The sequence below is a fragment of the Hibiscus syriacus genome, unplaced genomic scaffold, assembly GCF_006381635.1.
Source record: "Hibiscus syriacus cultivar Baekdansim isolate YM2019G1 unplaced genomic scaffold, ASM638163v2 tig00112657_pilon, whole genome shotgun sequence".
NCBI classification, from domain to species: Eukaryota; Viridiplantae; Streptophyta; class Magnoliopsida; order Malvales; family Malvaceae; genus Hibiscus; species Hibiscus syriacus.
In genome coordinates this window covers 90,493-104,855 of record NW_024063377.1, presented here as the reverse complement: position 1 = coordinate 104,855, position 14,363 = coordinate 90,493, and the positions used below count along the sequence as shown (strand labels likewise).

The 14,363-nt window shown below is 33.8% G+C and overlaps 2 pseudogenes; both read right to left on the bottom strand.

Annotated features, from left to right (window-relative positions):
- Positions 1-35: 35 nt before the first annotated feature.
- Positions 36-440, bottom strand: LOC120182456 (annotated as a pseudogene).
- A 5,028-nt stretch (positions 441-5,468) lies between these two features.
- LOC120182455 overlaps positions 5,469-14,363 on the bottom strand; it is a 55,790-nt pseudogene continuing 46,895 nt past the window's right edge.

The following is a 14,363-nucleotide window of genomic DNA, read 5'->3' as shown; positions in this document are numbered from 1 at the left end:
ATTAGATTTTTATGTGTTTTGAATTTTTACGAGCTTTACCTTGTTGCAATAAATGCTACCAAATAATCTGATGCAGAGCAAGTTATGACGCCAACACGATGGTTATAGGCATAGCATGATGCTGCAGGGCATACTTGTTTGAAGCTTTTGGAATAATCTGTTGGCAAACATGACACAGGATCTTTATACGCACCACGAAAACAAAAATCATCCATGTTTAAAGCATCGCAACCCCTCCGGAAACCAACAATTTTGCCCCCAGTCTCCATCACAACCGGCAACGCTGCAGTTTACTTTACCACCACCAGGCTTGACAACAACAGGTAAACTAAAGCCATCTATAAGGCTAACATCATAGTAACCGAGATCATAACCAACGGTGAGTTCGGCTATAGAAACGTGCAGGCTACATGGCTTGTACAGTTTGCTGAAGTACCACATCGTCGTATTTGGCGTGTGCCATAGGCATTTTTATCGAAACAGAAACCAATGCAACCCCATATTCAAACACTACCATTTTGATCACATGCATTAACTCATGAAAAATTATTAATCATTAGAAGTAAGTTATCAAGAAGACAATCACGCTCAATTATGCACAACGTACAAGTCTAATCTTCTTGACGAAGGTTATAAATCATTCCAAGAAAATGCAAGAATCTTCTACGTTTTACTTTGATGGTATTAATACTTAAGAATGAGTAATGGTATCACTACTCAAGAATGAGTATTGGTATCAAACCAGATTAAGATTCGAAATTCAAGTAATTTCAATTGGTGTAGATACTCAGTTGTGAGTATCGGTCTATCCTAAGATTATTGATACTCACCTTCAACATCAATACAAAATAGGCTTTGATGTTGATAAATTTTAATTGGTATCGATTCAAACGATATTGAAACTATCCAAACGATATTGAAACTCTCTTTTATAGTATCGATATTCATCTTGAAAATCATTACTCAAATTAGTTTTAAAGTTTGAATATTTGCCCGATATCGATGCCTCAATGATGTGTATCTTATTGAACATGGTATTAATATTTCTCTCTAGGGACCCTATATATGGTCTTTTCGTGATCGTCACAGAATCTTCGTTGCTAGCATTTTTATCTTTGGACCTAACTTATTTCTCAAGAATAAAACTAGTGAGACCTACTAAAGGCTTATGGTCCAAAGACGTCATCGTCAACAATAGAGAGGTTAAATTGCCCCGACCGCGAGGGAAGCTGACATAGTGGAGAAATTGGTGAGAATTGTCTCGGTATTGGTAGCAGCTATAACGGAAGGCTTGACTTGACATAAAATCCATTCAAAAATCTGACCATCGAAATCGTGACCCAACTCACGAGTCAAAAAAAAAAAAAAAAAACCACGAGCGGAGAAATTGGTGAGAATTGTCTGGGTATCGATAGCAGCTATAACGGAAGGTTCGACTTGATATAACATCCATTCAATAATCTGATCATCGAAATTGTGACCAACTCACGAGTCAAATGAAAAACACGAGCCGCACAAATGATTGACATCCTGATTCTCCAACCATGACCATCCACTTTGTTGTGACAGTCTTTGGTTGAAGGGTTTTTTACAGCGAGAGAACTATTGGTCGGTGCATGTGTCTTGTTTGCAGCAGCAACATCCAAAATTTTACATGGGCGAGACTATAAACTGCTATAGAATTCCATTCCCTCACTTTCTTAGTGGGGTCCCCCCCAAACTAAGATTTTATTATCAGAATTGTTTTAGATTTTATTTTTGTTATGGGTTTATTGTAGACTAGCAGTTCACTCTCAATAATGAGGGTGAGGGCGGTCAGTCTCGATCGATGATGATAGATTTTGGTTGAAATCAAGATCAAATTAATTTTTTTATCTAAAATTTAAAAGTTAAGATTATATTTCATATAAAATTTAAGATCAAATTAATATTTTATCTAAAGTTCTTCGATCAAATTAAAATTTAACTTTTTTTTTACTAACTTGTCACATCATCAAACTAACAGGATTAACAACTTAGTGACCAAAATATAACAATCGATAATATATTTAACTAAAATTTAATATAATATAAATAGGAAACATCATTCTTTTAAATTCAATAAACAAAAATATATAAAAAAAAATGAAAAGAAAAATGATCAATCCAATTATTTTTTGATTATGGGTGTTTAAACGTTAATTTGGACGTCGATCGAATAAAATTACTCAAAATTAAATTATTTTTTTCTTTAATTAATTAAACCAATTTTTTTAGTAAGATTAATTTGAATTTAATAGATATTTTTTTATCGAGTTAAAATTTAATAGGGTCTTGAAAGTTTAATAAGTCTAAAGCGATTAAAAAATAATTAATTCTTAAGATTTGAGCTCAATATATATATATTTAATATTTTCGACTTATCCAACTAGTTAACTGCTTTCAAATTAAATTGACTGATATTCGAACCTTAAATTTTTTTAACCAAACATGATATCAAATTAACGACCGAATAATTGAACTAAATTTCAATGGATCGAGTAATTGATGCGGGGGGATTGGATTATGGAGCTGCAACATGTGGCTCGAGATGGTAATAAAGTAGCGGATCGCCTGGCAAATATGGCCACTGCAGGTGCTTCGGATTTATTCAAGTTTGAAACTCCCCCTTTGGAGGTGTTGCCGTTGTTACAGTCAGATGCCATCAGCACTGTCTAAGTAATTCTATTTTCTTATTTCACCCAAAAAAAAAAATAAAGGGTTTGAACTTAATATATACAATTTTTTCAATTTTTTAAAAAGAAATAACCCATAAAATATCAAATTAACTAAAGGAATAATTAAATTAAATTCCAATCGATGGATTAATTTGATTAAAATTGAACCATGAACACTGAGTCAAGCGAACGTTTGTTTTATATTCGTTTTTTCCGCAGGGAGAGAGGGTTTCCGTAGCTTAGAAATTTCTGCAGCTATCCTAAAGGTATTCTCATTTTCTTTTCCGTCAACGCCTATTTCTTATTCCATTTGATCTGTAAATCTAGGGTTTTGGGTTTAGTTGATTTCATTTTTCATGTTTTCTTTTGTTCTAAATGAGAACTTTCATCTCTTTTGTTTTTCAATTTTACTATTTTTTAATCTGTTTACGGTTTTGCAAATTTGCTGACTTCCAGCTTCATGTTGTTGATTCTGTAATTTATTTGTTAGGTAACCTCCAAAACACGTCGCTGTTAAGTTATTCATTTGCTATGTAAGTTTTTCTTTTCCCCTTCTGTATTTTACTTGTTAAATATATATGTTTGCATCTGTTTGATCATGTGTTGCAAGTGGTGTGAGTTTGACGAAGCATTTTGTTTTGGATTTATTTTGTTGGAAGTTCTCTCTATTGGTTTATTGATCCGTGCATGAAGCTTGTATATATGGATAAGTTTGTGATTCAAGTATGGCGTTGGGTATTGGGGGTTGTTTGTATGGAGCAACACTGGACACTGCAGTTGAGCAATATATGATTTTGTATGGTTTCAAATTCGAACTCAATAAGCAATTTTTTTCTTATCTAGTCTAACCAACTGGATAAGTGTGGGAGGGCATAGGACAAGGAGTGGGAGGGCATAGGATAAGGAGTTCTCCGGGAAAGAATGGGAAAAGAAATAACTTAAAGCGTTCAAACATCAAAATAGTTTTTTATAATCTAATAGAAGTGGACACCAACATCAATTATCAGGAAATTGCAGGTATATCCTGAAAATAGTAGTTTCTTATAATTCTTTGAGTGTTTCTCCCCTTGTTTGTAGTCCGCAGTTGCTTTCTGATTTCATCATTTTTGAATCCTTAAAAATATAATGTTATTTTCATCAAATTTGTGACTTCTTTCAATGCCATGCCCATATCTAAGTTATCATTTGAAAACATTTTAGGGCGGATGAGGAACCTGTTGATCAGAAGCAGTATCTTGAAGAGGGTTGCAAACCTAAATGTGTGAAACAGCTTCGTTCTTATGAGGTTTGTTTACTTGTTATCAATGTAAAAAATGGCGCAAGGCACACTAAGGCGATAGGGGTCCTATAGCCTAGGCGCAAAATTAAAGATTTATTTACTAATCTGCATATATAACTTACTAAAATAGACCATTAAACCATATAATAGTTCAACAAAAGCTCTCCATTTCATTAATTACCTTTAACTTTCCAATCAAAAAGCATATAACATTGCATTTTATCATGCAATAGGAAGCATATACACTGTAAATAGACAAAGCTAGCTTTTAGACAAAACCCTTATCTTCCTATTTTGGATTTTAATGGCAATGTAAGGTCCTCTGTAAAATCACATTTAGAAAAAAAGCACAAACTATCAGCCTCTAAAAACCATAAAATCTTGTATTAATTTTCCAATCCTCGGTCACCATCTTGGTTCTGTTAAGCGCCTTATTGAACTCACCTCGCCCAGACTTAATTAAGCGTTTTGGGCTCATCGCTTGCGCCTAAGCGCGCCTCAAGCGTGCCTTTTTAAATACTGCTTGTAATAAGTTGTTTTGCAAACTGAGAAAGGTTTATTGATCTTTTTCATCAGTTTTTCAGTTTTGGGTTAGATAATTGCTGTTGCAAGTCTCACCATTCATACCACAAGTGAACAAACATAGTATAAAATCCCATTTTGAACATTTAAGATGTTCTTGTTAAGTCGATATTAGTTACACGGAGTAACTATGGTAAATTAGTTTAGGTCATATCTCTTTTAGCTTACTACACATTTTTTCTATTGAAGGAAGAATCCCTCATTCATGTTGCTAAATGTCAAAAGAAAAGATCATGTAATTTGTAATCAAACAAAATTAAACATGGCAAAAATCGACTTAAGGGTCACCTTTGTCCCTGTAGTAGACTCAATTTATCATTTTCCCCTATCGTATTTTTGCATCAATTTAGCCTTCGAATTTGTTTAATTGCATCATTCTATATCTACCCCTAATTTAAAACCCTAAATTAATAACCCTAGATCATAATCTCATAACCTCTAAACCATAAACTTTAAACCTTAAAACCTAACTTAAAATCCTAAATTGAGTGTTTTAAGTTAGATGCAATTGAACAACTTCAAGGGTTAAATTGATGCGAAAATACAATATGTGCGAAAATGATAAATTGAGTATATTATAGGAGAAAAAGTTACCTTGTGCCTCAAAAATCTATACTTAGACTAATCTAAATCAAATCAGTTACCCCACAACAATTTAAACTTAGTAAATGCTTTAATTGCCCATTGATCAAATAGGACATACCAAATTTACTATGACCATCGTCTTTCAGCATCAAGCATTTTTTTCAGCAAACACAATTTATTTTCTTATCAATCAGAAGGTTCAGGATTCAAGCCTGCCTTTCTTAATAGAAATACCATGCGCATAAAATTAATATGCATATACATGTGTGTTTACATACATGCACATTTCACCAAAGGGAATAGCTAGACAGAAAAAAAAAAATACATTAATGAATTAATGAAGGCTGAAACTTACCACCAACAACAGTGTCGTTCCAATGGTTAGGAAGAGGATTTGTGTTTAGGGAGGTTTGGCCCTGAGTGCTTTCAGAACTAGTTACAGAAGTGTTGATAGGTGAGTACCTAGCTCGAGAACCACCTTGATTGCCCAAAAGAGCTGCGAATGGGTTTGAACCTGGAGTATTTCCATCATTTCCAGCCAGGGTTGTGACCAAAGGCGGAACATAGTTAGGACTAGTGGCGGCCACAACTCAAAATTTGAAAAATTATAATTTAGACTCTTAAAATTCTCAAAAATTTAATTTATTTCTCATAATCTTTTTAGAAATTCAGATTAAATTTTAAATTTTTGAATGTTATTAACTAAACTCCTCCCATAATTTTTAATAATTCTCATTAAATCTCTTAAAATTTCAAAAATTTTAATTAGACCCCAATTTGTTTTTGCAAAAAATGTAGACTAAACTTGTCGACAGTTATTTTCGTCCGAGTTTACGTAGTAATATAATAATAATAATAATAATAATAATAATAATAATAATAATAATAATAATAATAATAATTATTATTATTATTATTATTATTATTTATTATTATTATTATTATTGTTACAAAATTCGGAGGCTCATTTACAAGAACCTGGAGGTCCAAACCCAAAGATAAAATGGAGGTCCAGACCCGAGAAGTCCAGCAGATCCAATTCGAGTCAACCCCAGAACCTACGCCAAGCCCAGATAACCCAACAAGCCCGTTTCTGCTAGGGTTTCCCACACATCTCACTCCAGCCGCCAACTCTCACAATCGTTGGATTTGGAGAGATCCAATGGTCCAGATTCATCCAGCAGAAACCTTAGGGTTTTATTACAACCCTAGGGTCTATTCCGGCCGTCGCCATAGCTTGATGATGAACTTGCCTTCGCCACCTCCAAGTGCTCCATTCCGATGTTGCCACGACACCGCCACCTCACCAGAAAAAGCACGATAGCCGCACACTTTATTAACCCTCGGGTGAGTTATCACCATAGCTCCGATGACTCAACGAAGCTTCATCATTGCGAATGGCTCTTCGAGGCCTATAAAAGGCCACCGATCCTGCAAGAGAAAAACACAGACAGACAGAGATAGCGAGAGAGAAACAGAAACGAAAGGATAGCTACAACCAACAAATATTCGCAATCACAAAGAACGAGAGCACCCAAGAGAACATAAACGATAAAACACAACAAGCAAATAGAGAAGAATCGAAGGAAATTTACACTCGTCGAAGCCTCCATTCGTCGTCGGAAAGTCAGATTTCGTAGGTATTTTCTTAGATCTACGGAGTTTGGTAAGGTTTTAGTCTAAGAGAGGCTCATATTCGGTTTAAGGTGTTTCGATCTACAGTTTGGGTGCATTTGTTTTCTAATTTCTCCCACAGTTCACGATAGCCGGCGGTGGCTGTCGGCGAAGGCAAATGGTGGCCGGTCGGTGACCGATTTCCCTCCGGTGAGGGAAATCTAGAGAGAATGGAGAGCTTCTCTCTCTAAGAGAAGAGAAGCAACAGAGAGAAAATGAGAAATTTTGGCCCTTTAGGCCGACCTGATGGGTATAAATACCCTCCTCGAACGACGTCGTTTTGGGGGGTCTATGCGTAATTTTGGGAATGGAAAAATCTCGTCTGTGGTCGTTGTAATTTGTAAGCCATTAAATTCAGTCATTGAAATTGAGTTTCCGTGCATTTTAATTTGGTTTTCGCATTTTATTTTATTATATTTTAGTCACTGCCCGTATATTTATGTATTTTTGGGTAAATAGCATATTTAATCCTTACGTTTAATATTTTTTATTTTGATCCCAAGTAATAATTAGGATAAATTACACTGTGAGTATCTAGATTTCATGATATTTTGAATTATGAACCTCTAATTTTGATATTTTTATAATTTAATCATTAAATTTATTATATGTATTTGGGTTATATTATTTTATACAATGAATCATAAAAATATTTCCTTAACTTATTAGGAAATTATTTTAAATGATTATTGGCACAAAATAATATCCCTAATGTTTTTTATGGATTAAAAATTAAATTAAATCCAAATTTATAAATTTTATTGCAAAGACAAATAAATAATAAACAATGTACCAATTTTGGGCGTTGTGGGGGTGCTAATCCTTCCCCACACGTAACCGACCCCTGAACTCATTTTCTGGTAAGCAGACCCTTTTTGTGTTGTTTTAATATTATTTTTATAAAATTTATTAACACAACATAGTATTTTTGGTGACCAATCACACCTCGATAAATGATTGGTGGCGACTCCTCAAATTGTATTTTATCTTATGCAAGAAGAAAAACACTTACTTTTTCTAGACGAGATTTAGAAAATAACGACACTTGTTTTCGCCTAGCAAATACCGTCTCGACAGCTTGGTGACTTCACTGGGGACTTAATTTTTTTAGAGAGTCAAGCCAACATTTTATTAATTAATTGTCTTTGTAATAAAATTAAATTTGTTTTAATTTAGTTTTTTGATCCCTTGATTATTTTAATAACTATGTTTTGTAAAAAAACGTTGTACTAACTTGTTTGTTAATGTTTGCAAATTTAATTATGTGTCTTTAGATTTAAAGAATAAATTAGCGTGTTATACATTTTTTTTCTTTTTGCTTTTCCTCACACACTGTGCACTGCATTATCATGACATGAGCTAAAACCCCACTCTATCCCACTTAGCTTGAATGAGAAACTACTCCATCGTGTGGTTTTCACCTACGTATGGGATAGGGGACCATTCCTTGAGCTCACACCATAGGTTCCTCGTGTGGTTTTCATCTCCGTTTGGACATAAGGAAGTGTGTTCCTTCGAATTGAACACAATCCGAAAGCTTGTGATATGCCAGGATTGAGGGTTTGCCAGCTCAAGTGAGCACCAACAAGGACAATTCGATGACATTTTTTACCTTAGAGCCAAAAATCAACATATAATAAACCTAGAACTTGAGTCTAGGCAAAGCCTAACCCAAAAGAGTCTTATAAGGTTAGCACACAAGGAAAAGCTTGTTGAGTCCTTTAATTTACTTAGCAATACTTTATTTTTCGAATAAATGTATGTGAACTAGAAATCATACGGTTAGGTTTATTTTCCAAATAAAGCATGAAACTAGAAAGCATGAGGTCAAGATGTATATATAGATACCATGATGGATAGGATTTTTTCTTTCCATTAATTGGTACTAACCATTTTACTTTTCTTATATGTCTATTTTGTAGTTACATTTGTCTATGCTAACTTGTTTATATTAATTTTATTTTGCATACAATGCATGATTATGACATAACCAGAAGGTGTTGATTTGTGAGTGGTCATCAAAACAAAAGATTTTCATTATGGACAAAGGGTTTCATGATCAAATAAACTATAATACAACTAGGGAATGGCGTGTTGAGGGAACTCCGAGGATAGAGGAGAGCTATGTACCCAAAGATCGTATGCTCGTTGAAGAGCAAAAAGAGGTACGAGATATAAGAGAGCAAATGCCCAATATGATGGATAGAATATCTGTTTTGACCAAAGGAAAAGAGACTCCTACACAAAAAGAGAGAGAGCTTAATTAACCTAATCCTGTAATCTCAGATATACAAGGGACTTTTGATCCTAATCAATTTGAGAAATTATGCACAATCACCATTCGTATCAATAGTTTATCTGGAAATATCAAGGAAATGGTGACAACTGTAGAAACTTCTAGAAATGAAAAGAAATCTTGTAATCAGAAATCATCGTCATTTAAGAGTTTTTCCCAATGTTAGAAACTCAAGATCAATCCAAGACGAAATATGGTTTTTATTTTGATGATATCCCTATATCATATAAAGAGTTGTATGAGAAGCTACTAGATGCGAGTCCAAATTTGTATGATGTTAATATTCGTTGTGAATATCATGCCGGAAATCAAGGACATTCCATTGAGAACTGCACCGCTTTCAAGCATCGAGTCAAACATCTTTTGGATTATGGAATTTTAGAGTTTGAAGTAAGGAATCAACCTAGTTTGGTCACTGATTATTCTATCAGGTTGATACCAAAGGTATTCAAAGGTAAGAGTAACAGTGTGGGCATTCAGAAGGAAGAATATATGCTGAAGTATGAGGCTCAAATTCGTCATTTGAAGATTGAAAGTGATAAAATGAGTGCAGAAATGGAAACTATGCATGAAGATTTCCAAAAGATCAGTCAAGTCTTTAAAAAGGCTGGTTTAGGAAATACCCCGAAAGAGTGGATGACAGGGGTCACTAAAATAAAAAATAATTGCAAGACACACGAAGTTCGAGTCATGAAGTTTTCTCATGATTTACGGCAAAAGAAATGCGCAATAGAACCGTCATCAATTTAGAAAGTTGTCAAACCGAAAATCAAATGTTGAATAGGGTTATAATCAAGATCGAAGATTCATATAAGATCCATCAGTGTGAGATTGAAGCTGAACTAGAAGTCATTAGAGCTAGAAACAAGAAATTGATGAATTTTTTTATGATTATGGGAACTTGTACAAGAACTTATTGACCATAAAGACTCTTTTACAAGGGAAAAGAAACAATATTGTCTACAAATCCAAGAATTGACATATAAGATGAAGGAAAAAGACAATATCATAAAGGAAGTTGCTGCCCAGGCAAGCAATGTGGCTCATAAACTAATTGATTTAGCTGGTTTTACGCAAGAGTTAAAGCATATTGACAACTCAACTCTTGAGCATGAGTGGAAATTAACTTGGTTTTTGAAGGAGATAGAGAAGTTAGGAGTGAAAACGATCCCTTATATGTAAAGTTTTGTTTGATATATAAAAGCCTTTTGTGTTCAATGAAAGTTATTTTAAGATGACCACTCTGGAATGACACCTTTTTCATACATGCATTTGCATTGCACAATTTGTATTCTTATTTTTGCATATTTCTCATTTACATTTTTAACATTCATGTTTATGTCATACATTTCATAGCATGTTAATATGCGTCAATCATGAAAAGGTATGAGTAATCTGTGAAGGATTTTATGACATAAGTTCTGAAAGCAAATTCAAGTCATTCGGGGCAAGTCTTTAGAAAGGTTAAAATAATGAATGGACTATTAACACGAGTTGGAATGATTGAAATAATCCAGGAGCAACTTATAGAGACTCAAAAAGAAATGTTTGATGAAACAAGAAAGTTCCAAGTTGAGTCAAAGGAACAAATGTCCAAGCTGATGAGTATGATGGTTACTGTAATAGAAGACCATGTCGTGCAAGAAAAGATGAAAACATTGGGTAAGAATTTGAATGTTAGTGGTACAACCAATGGAATGATAACAAATGACCAAGAACTGTTGGGGAATGTGGAAATCCAATTCAACACCAAAAATCAGGTATACTTCCAAAGAATATGACAAAGATCAAGATGGAGAAGGCAGAAATAATTGATGATGAAACTTTTAACACAAACGTTGAGTTTGCGTAAAAGAAGAAAAACATGCAAAAAGGTTCAAGTGGCATTAAAGAAGACTAAACATCTTGTTGTTCAGGCACAAAATCTTCAAGGTGATCTTAATAATGGCAAGGGGAATATGAAGTTAAAAGAGCTTCTACCCAATTTTCCTTCATTTTCGTGTAGCAAGTTATATCCCAAGTTACTCCAAGCCCAGCTTATTGCTCCATGTTTAGCTAAGCCTCTGCTACCCTCTTTCTCGAGTTGGTATAATGAGAAAGTTTCTTGTAAATATCATGCTAGAGCCCAAGAACACTCCATCGAGAATTGCAGTAACTTCAAACGATGAGTTTAAGACCTTTTAGTTCATGGAATCATAGAAGTAGATGTTAACAATCAATCCATTTTGGTTAGACAATTGGGAGTCAACCCCCAAAATAAAGTTAATAGGGTCAAAGCAAGTGAAGTTCATACAACAGAAGATGTTAAAAAGAAAAAGGGCAAAACTAAAAAAAGTCAGGTCTGTATGGAAGATTCAACTCTCGATACCTCTCTGATGCTAAAGAATGAGAAAGAGATGAGAAATGAATAAGTGAAAAGAGAGGTAATCCGAGACAGACCCATAGGTTTAAGAATGAATGGGGCAGATACAACCATGAAGACACCATAAACACCTATATCAGATTTCCTGAAGACAAGTGGAGAACTAATGGAAATGCAATCAGCGAAGAAAAACTTAAAAGTCACTTTCAAAAGACCAATTGGTCAAGAAGCGAAAGCTGATAATGTGAATGAATGTCACATTCAGAGCCTCGTGATAAAAAAAGTGCAATTAGTCTTTCAGAACAAAGAAAGTGAAAGTATATCGATCGAGAAATACTCTGAAGGTGTTCCAAACTTCTATCTCAGATTTGTACCCTCATTTGATTAAAGGTAAACACATTACACCAAGGCCAGTGAAAGTGTCACCAAATCCTTATGCCCATTGCTATGATCAAGATAGCATATGTGATTTCCACTTAGGGGTATCTGAGTATTCAACAGGAAATTGTTGGTTATTATTAAAGGAAATAGAGATGCTTGTTGACAAGGGAATCTAGACACAAGAAATGATCAAGAAATGGGGAAAATGAGGACAAAGACCCTAATCCGATTATACACCTAACATTCTAGGAGTAATGGGGCAAGCTAGATAAACAAGTGGAGGTCGTTATATACTACAGTTGTGCCTTTCATTTTCAGCATCTTGATTGAATATGTTTTTTTGTCCTTTCTAAGCCTTTTTATAAGGTTATTTAAATAAATATTGTGTTGTTTTTAAAGGATATGAGCATTGAATCAATTTTTCAATCTTGCAATTCTTTGAATATCAACTGGACTAAGAGCTCTTTAAATGATTAAAGTTATACATCTTTGACAAAGTATCAAGATTGAAAACTGGTAAAACAAGGACCCTGAACCTTACCCCATAGAATACACTCAAACACTATACTATCATCATACAAAGACGAGATAGCTTTCTCCCATTGCAAGGAGTTAAACAAAAGGCTTGGTATTTATATATAGGAGCGTACAACATGGGGCATCTTATGTGTATGACATTACGAAACCAACTAGGCTACTCTGTTAGAGTATGCCCAAAGACCAATCATATGATGATTGTAATAATATATTTATTTACCGATTTTATTTAATAAAGACATTGCCAATATTATTTTCAGTTATGTGTCTGTGTTTAACATAAACTGAAAGATAATAAAGTCCATATAATAACATTATTAAAAGATCCATAGTCAAGTATTGTTATGGGCATGGACAATAATAATATGCTTAAGACTAACATGGTATTGATTGATGACACAGAGTTGTCATTGACATAGAGATGTCAGAATTGATACATAATTATATTGTTAGAGAACAATGTATTGGATTGACCCATCATGAGCATATGTCTTGGATTATTATGTAACGGTCATAACATTGCTCATGGTGATGACTATATGTATGATCCTCAAACTTGAGATCAATGTCATCCCAACATATATTGTTGTATGTTTTGATACAGTTAAACATGCTCCGTAACTGGTTGCACTATAAAGACTGTTATTGAATATATTTCGATATATGTAGTGGGGTGTATATGGTTAGGATTTGTCCTTCCTACATAATAGAAAATATATCACAGGCCATTTGATTGAGAGAGACTATAAATGCATGGCCATGCTTAAATAAGTTGATATGTGATATCATATTTATTAATTATAGTCTACTCTAGATATCAATAAACAATAGATGGGCTATACAAGTGTGACTATTCTAAGACTTGTGCTTATTCTAGATATAAATGACAAAAGGATGTAATACATAAAAGAGTTAATCACGAAGATGATATGTCGAATCATAATTTCTTGTAACTTAGGTGAAAATGATATATTGCTAGATGTCACTCATTGTATGTAATATTAGAATTGTTCTAATAATTACTACTAACGTTACAAGAACCTACAAGGTCACACCCTAGGATTGAAATGAGCAAAAATGTACAATTTGTTGTATGTTACTAAAATATATCTAGAGTTATGATATGTATATTTGATATACATATGATTCTAATTATCCCGAATATAGTAAGTAAGCATTAAAAGAATGTAATTTAGATTACAACTCTTTTAATTGGTATATATAATTCGGAATAATTAAATAAGTTTTTAAAGAAACATTAAAGATTATAATTGAGATTATAAGTGTTTAATGTATATTTAATTGAATTAATTAAATAATATTTTATTGTTAATTCGAAATAACTTTGAAAACCCAAAGATGTTAGGGTAATGATATAAAAGGCTGTGTTAGGTCTAGCTGCCGTTTTTTAACACACACACATAAACCTTAGCCATTTTTCTCTCAAAACAGTTTTGGGGAAAACAAATATTGCTCTCAATCGGGTGAACTGAGTAGAGGTCGAGACATGATTTCGTGGAGGCTTACGATTCAAACCGATCTACACCACCAGTATTAACTATTGTTCTTGCTATTTTTCAAGGAACCCACTGTAAGTATTCGCATCGCTTCCTCCTGATTTCAGTTTTACGTACTTGGATTGCTAGTGAGACCGTCGAGTTTTGTTTCCGTTGCGCCGTGGGGTGCGCCGACGGTCCCAACAGTGGTATCAAAGCCACTTGTACGATTCGAATTTGGGTTAAATTCTTGGATGATGCGATATATATGAAATGCATGTTCTAGTTATATCGATTTCAGTAAATATGTTGATATCATTGTTCAAATCGATAACCACAACGATTAATATGTTAATTTGTTAATATGTTTTTCAATAGATTTGTTGATGCAATGATTTTACGAAATTCATATGTCAATCGTTGACATGATGATCCGTAGGAGTGCGACAGCATATCTGGTTTGGCAGTGGAACAA